Genomic DNA, 6,662 nt, shown 5'->3' with positions numbered 1-6,662 from the left:
GCAGCTGATCTTCAAAACTGCTGCTGAAGTTTTCATTCAAGAAAGTGTAGTCTTAATTTGGGAGAGGAGGGTTTGAATGCGGAGCACTTCCTTCCAGAAGCACCGCACCATCCTTCGCTCCCTCTCAACTTATATGATGGGGTCTTTGCCGTTCTCCACCCTCCTCCTCGTCCCTTTTCTGTTTCTTTGCTCTGACCCGTCTTTCCTCAGGTGTGCCTAGCACCTCCTTCCTGGAGGGAGCAGGCAGGGCCACTGCTGTCTGGAGACTCAGGAGAGAATTTGGAGCTTTGCAGAGCAGCCAGAAGCCCTGGGAGACCATCTGCCAGCCCCATGACTGTGGTTCCAGCATGCACCTCACCTCTGAACTACAACTTTGTCACCTGCAGCCCTGACCTGCCAATGAGACCAGCCTGCTCCTGAAGCTCCCTTTCCCAGTCAGTAGATTTCCCACTGGGATCTTCACTGCCTCACCCTTAGCTCCCTGTGTCTGCAGCCTGTAGAGTCTCCATCTCCTCTTCTGGACATCAGCACTAGTTCCTTCAGTCAGCGCAGGAGCCTGGATCCCCCCCTCCCCAGCAAAATAAGCACAGATGGTGCTGTGATGTGGCAGAGATGCAGTCTCTTACATTTTGGGGGAGCCATGAGTCCACGATCAAGGGGCCAGTCGGGCTGGTGCTTCTGAAAGCCCAGAGGGAGACAGTTTCCTGCCCTCAAGCTCCTGGGGCCACTGGTGTCACTTCACCCTGTGGGGACTCAGGGTGGTAACCTGGGAACTTGCAGTTCCTGAGCTGGAAGCCCCCACGTTGGAGACCACCCCCCCGCAGCTGGCTCCTGCACAGTAACAAGGCCAACAGGCAGGATGTGAGCCTCCTTGCCCCTCTGGCAGAGGTGCCTCCGGGACCAAACACCAGCATCATCTTCCTTCTTGAGTGTAGACTGCAGTCCTTGTGAGGGTTTGGGCAGGGCTCCCCTTTACTAGCATTTGTAGGCACCCCATCCTTGACCTCATTCGGCTACCAAGTTCAAGGCTCAGGTGCCTATGACCTCACCGGCAGCACTGGCAGATGCTATCAGAACATGCAGTCGCCCTTTGGGAGAAGTAATCTGAGTGCTGTGTTTAGGGAGAGGGAGGAACTCCACCTGGTGGGAGGCATGGGGAGGGCTTTGGGGAGCAGGCGCTGGCTAGCTGGGGCTGACCTGGACAATGCGTTGGGCAGGTTTTCATAGAAAGTGCAGGAATGACTTACAGAGCCTCAGCTTCAGGGAAGAGGGGCCAGTAGCAGGGCTGAGATGGCCTCAGCCGACCACAGGCTATGAAGCTGTGGGCTCAAAGAAACCTTCCCTCCTTTAAGCTGTTTTCCCCAGGGTGTTGTCACAGTGACAGAAATCTTACTAGTACACTTGTTCTCCCAGGCCCAGGTCTGTTACTACTGGCTACCACGGCAGTGCTGTTGGCTTCTAGAAATTTCTACAACTATTAGTATGTGTGGCATCACATGTCTCACATTCCTTCTTGTCCCCTTTGGGGTGTTGAGATAGTCGTGCCTGTGACCCGCTCAGCTTTCTTAGGCCATGGTGGAGAGACAAGAACAGAGATGCAAAGCAGGGGTGTGCGGGCTGGTTTATTGTTCCCGGTGTGGAGCGGTATACACAGCAGGGGAAGTCACTTAGCTGGTAAAAATATCTCAATAAATAAACAAATAAGCAACATATACACTGAAACAGGGAATATTAAAAAAAAAAAAAAAAAGGCTAGCTGAGCAGGTCACAGAGAAAGAAAGTAGAGTGTGCAGGTTAGAATTCCAGGCTTCCTTCAAACAATCTTGGGCGGTCTTGGGTAGGGAGGGGATCTGAGAGCCTTGGTCCAGTTTAAACAGATTCTACAAGAATGCGTTTCTGTTTTATTAAAAAATATACATTAAAAAGGCACTTAGAGGGAAATACAATCCAATATATCTTCAGTTGCATTCCTGAATCTAGAGCTTTCCAGAAAGATTAAAATCCCCCCATCTGAAACCCAGGAGGGCGAGATGACAGCACAAAAGTCAAGCAGGAAGGCGGGGGCCCTTCCCACGGTTCTGGCTCTGAGGAGGAGGTTGAACCAGGGTCTGCTGTCCAGTGCCACTGCAATCCCCTCTGGACACGCTGGAGAGGAGTCGGGGAGGAGCCGTGAGGTGGTCCAGGTGCCGGAAGTCGCAGCCGTGGACGCATCCTGTTCCTCTTGTACTTCGGACACGTAGGTGGGTCTGGAAGGTAAGGAGAGGCGATCAGCTGCTGCAGGACGGCATCTTGGGGCATGTGGCACAGAGGGAGCCTGAGGCTGGATAGGTGTGGAGAGCTAGCCCATCATCCCCCGCCCCAAGAAGCTGGACAGGTATGGAGGCAGGCCTCTGAGTTCCCAGTCCCTGGATGGCTGCTCCCCACAGCAGGGATCATGGCTTCTCATGCCCATGTAGCTGGCTGACTGGGATGGATGCCCACCGTGGGCTGCCGGGGTGAGGCAACCTGAAAGAGACGGTTGGGGGCTGCTGGTGGCGGGCTGACCAGGGTTGGGGAAGGAGTGGGTGAGGATACAGGGACGTGGACAGCTGCTGGGGAAGGCTGACCAGACCACATCACTTGATTTATTTTATTTTATGTATGTATGAGTGTTTTGCCTGCATATATGTAAGTGCATGCAAGCCCATGGAGGTCAGAAGATGGTGTTGGATCCCCTGGAACTGGAGTTATAGATGGTTGTTAGCTGCCATGTGGGTGCTGGGAGCTGAACCCAAGTCCTTTGCAAGAGCAGCCAGTGCTCTTTCAATCTTCTTGGGAGTCTGTATTTGTGTTTTTGAAATAATGGCAGATTCTAAAGAAGTTGCTCAAAAATATGAAGAACAATCCTTTGTATATTCCAACCCATTTCTCACAAGGTATGATCCCATTCAGAAACACAGCAGCCAGACCTGTGTCCTCGGGACCTGCCAAGAGCTCATTCACAAGCCTCTTATGCATAGGTGGAGAATGGATACATGTAGGAGGTGCATGCTGTGAACTGTGGGAGTGTAATGTGTACAGTGGGTGTGTTGTGGATGATGTGGGGAGTGGGTATGTGGTATAAAATGTCTCTAGAGTATGTGTGTGCTGTGTGATGTGTGCGTAGAGTGGGTGTGTGTGATGTGTGTGTAGAATGGATGTGTGTGACATCTGTGTAGTGGGTGTGTATATAGTGTGTATGTACTGTATGCTGTGTGTAGAATGGGCTTGTTGTATGCATGTAGAGTGGGTGTGTATGATGTTGTGTATAGAGTGTATGCATGCTGTGTACTGTGTGTAGAGTGGGTGTGTGTATTGTGTGTGTAGAGTGGGTGTGTGTATTGTGTGTGTAGAGTGGGTGTGTGTATTGTGTGTGTAAAGTGGGTGTGTGTATTGTGTGTGTAGAGTGGGTGTGTGTGATTTATGTTGTGTTGTGTTTCTTGCTCCAACAACTGTGATTAGGATATAGAATTTTTCCATCACAACAGGGTCATACAACTGCTTAAAAACAATTTTAGTTTTTATGTGTATGAGTGTATTGCCTGCATGTATGTGAGAGCACCCATGTTGTGCAGTGCCCCAGAGGTCAGAAGAGAGCTTCGGAATCCCCTGGAACTGGAGTTCAGGATGGTTTGTAGCCGCCATGTGGGTGCTGGAAATTGAACCTGGGTCCTCTGCAAGAGCAGTCAGTGCTCTTAACTGCTGAGCCATCACAACTGCCTTTTGAAACACGTGCGAGCCAGTGAAAATGGGGACACCAAGATTTGACACCAAGGTCAGCTCGTCTGCTCTGGTGGGGACCTGGTACAGGAACCTGGGGTCACCAGGCACCTCCCCACCAGCACCACCTCTTGTAGTACTCAGACTTGGGCAGCAGGTGGGTAGCCATGTTGATGGGCAGATCATGTGCTCACATTCCACACACCCATGACCCATGGGGCACCACACACATGCACATGTGTACATGCATGAGCACACATATGTGAGCACACACATGCACACATGTGCATGCAGATGCTGGACACTCTGCAGAAGCAGCCTTTCCTCCTCTGGTGAAGGATGGTCTGGAGCTAAGTTTCCTGGAGGGGAGGGTGTATAGGTGGGTGACTGGACAGGATGGAAGTACTCCAGGGAGAGGACCCATACTGGAAGGATGTCCAGGTCCTCGAGGGGTCTGGAGGTTGGGCCAGCAGACTTCCAACACTGTCTTCTGTTCCCACTTCAAGCTCACTGAATATGTGCAGGGTGGTGGTTGGAGGTAGGGGTCTGAGGGCCTGACAGGGGCGTGGACATAGCCCAAGGTCATGTCGCTGGTCCACAGGGTGAGGAGGACACACACTTGGTACAAGCTTCTGTCGGGGACCAACAGCATGCTGGGAGCATCCTACAGGTGGATGCTGGAGCCACCGAGGGAGAGAAGAGCAGGGCCCCCAGCTGTGCTCCAGGGCTGAGGCTGCACCAAAGCGGCATCTGGCCCATCCCCGAGTGTTCAGGGCAGCACATCACACTGCCAGGCCTATGCACGAAGGCCCGAGGCATGCAGCGCCCTTCTTCCTGATCCCTGGGTCCTGTGAGGGGCTTCTCGCAGCCCTTGAATCAAGCCCTGTGGAGTCAAACAGTGATCTGGAGGGGCTAGAACAGATTTTCCCTGAGTAGGCACGGAAACACACATGCACACAACACACACACACAACATACACAAACAATATGCAACATTTTGCAAACAATACACACAGACAACATACGACATACACAATACACATACACAACACACTAGACAAACATACCACACATACAACAGTACAGACCACACACAGCACACAACATATAATGCACACAACACATCGTGCACAACACGTACACCTCACACACAACACACACAACACCACACTACACAAATACAACACACACGCCTAGCACTCCAAGTATTTAGTCCTTTTTAAGTGGTCCTGAGCAGAGTCAAAGGCTGCTCTCTCGGAGAATGTGGTTGTAATTAGATAATTAATAAGAGGGGCAGAGAAAGCTAAATGGAAGCCTTCCTCTGTGGGAGGAAATAATTACAACAGCTTTTGATATCTGAGCTGAACCAACCCGCCAGGGGAAGGACAGTGTCATCCATGAAAAGCCCAAACTGGCAGGGGCCGGCCCAGCAGGGTGGTTTGGGGTTGGCTTCTCGAGCCCAAGGGGCCTGGAACTCAGACAGAAGGAAACAAGTGGCAGGCTCATTAGTCTTCCTGGCCCAGTGCCTCTGGGCCCAATCCCCTTGATGTCACCTTGACCCCCACATGTCTGTGGACACGGATAAATGTAAGACAGCTGGACTCCTCCTGGACTCCTCCAGGCTGGACAGCCTCCCCACAGAAGGGCCACCCCAGCCCCGTGCATGCGCCTCTTGTGGCTGCAGCCGCAGGGCTACACTGGACTGTGGAGCGCTGAGTGGTTCCTGCACCAGAGCACTGGGCACCAAGAAGCTACAAGAGGCGTTGTGCCAGCCAAAGGAAAGGATGAGGCCGCAGTCTTCAACAGGTGAGGCAGGCGGGGTAAGGAGGGGGCTGTGAGGGTCCATCTGTCACACATCTGTCCTTCCCCCATCCCATCCCTCCTTTCCCTTCCTCCTTCCTTCCTTCTGTCCTCCCTCCCTCCCTCCCTCCTCCCTTTCCTCCCTCCCTTTCCTCCCACTGTTTCCGCCACCATGTGGGTGGTGGAAAAAACCCAGGTCCCCTGCAAGAGCAGCCAGTGCTCTTAAGCACTAAGCTAGCTCTTCAGTACTCCCTCCCCCTCCCTCTCCCCTTCCTCCCTCCCCTCATTCATTTCCCATCCCACCCCTTTCTAATTCCCTCCCTTTTCTCCTTTTTCTCCGTCCTTTCTCCCATCCATCCACCCTTCCATCCACGTGGCCATCTGTCCATTTTCAGCATGTACTGAGCACCTATTGTGTACAAAGACTGGGGCTAGTGGCCGAAAAGGCAGAGGCCACCAGAGAGCTCGGTCTGCAGAGGTAACATGGCAGGAACCCAATGCAGACTTGAAAACATTAAGGAAAGTGTGTGTCAGACCGTGCTGCAAGGAAGACTGAACGACCAAGAGCAAGGGGGAGGGACAGGAAGCCAACGGGAGAGCTGCTGAAAGGCAGCAAGTGGGTAACACAGGCACGTGCACATACATACCCACGTACACACACAAAGGTACACCCAGATACACACGGGCATGCACATGTACCCATGCACTCACACATATGCACACAGGTGCACACATGTACACCTGCGCATACACCCACAGATACACATTTACACACAGGCACACACACACATACAAACATACACACACAAGCACACACTCAAACACATGCACATACATGTACATGTGCTTACACAGGCACTCGCACATAAACATGCATACATAGGCACACAGATGTATTCACAAGCACACACATGCACACACAGGAAGGCAGAGAGGCACATGAACACACATCACAGGCATGTATATACACATGTACACATATGTACTCATACACACACAAAAGCACATACTTGGACACATGCACACACTTGTACACACACAAGCACAGCCACACATATGCACACACCCATGTATACACACAGGCACACAGACATGTATACAAGCACACAAATATACACACATGA

At 52.1% G+C, this 6,662-nt stretch overlaps 1 protein-coding gene across 1 annotated transcript in view; it reads right to left on the bottom strand.

Moving 5' to 3' along the window:
- Positions 1–1,614: 1,614 nt before the first annotated feature.
- The window catches only part of Twist2 (twist family bHLH transcription factor 2), a 46,721-nt gene continuing 41,673 nt past the window's right edge, over positions 1,615–6,662 (bottom strand). The window contains exon 2 of the mRNA XM_008829124.3: positions 1,615–2,246. The gene's annotated coding sequence lies outside the window, so the exon portion shown is untranslated. The remainder of the gene's footprint in view (positions 2,247–6,662) is intronic.

The sequence above is a fragment of the Nannospalax galili genome, unplaced genomic scaffold (genome assembly GCF_000622305.1).
Source record: "Nannospalax galili isolate Female #2095 unplaced genomic scaffold, S.galili_v1.0 scaffold453, whole genome shotgun sequence".
NCBI lineage: Eukaryota > Metazoa > Chordata > Mammalia > Rodentia > Spalacidae > Nannospalax > Nannospalax galili.
This window is presented reverse-complemented; position numbering and strand designations above follow the sequence as displayed.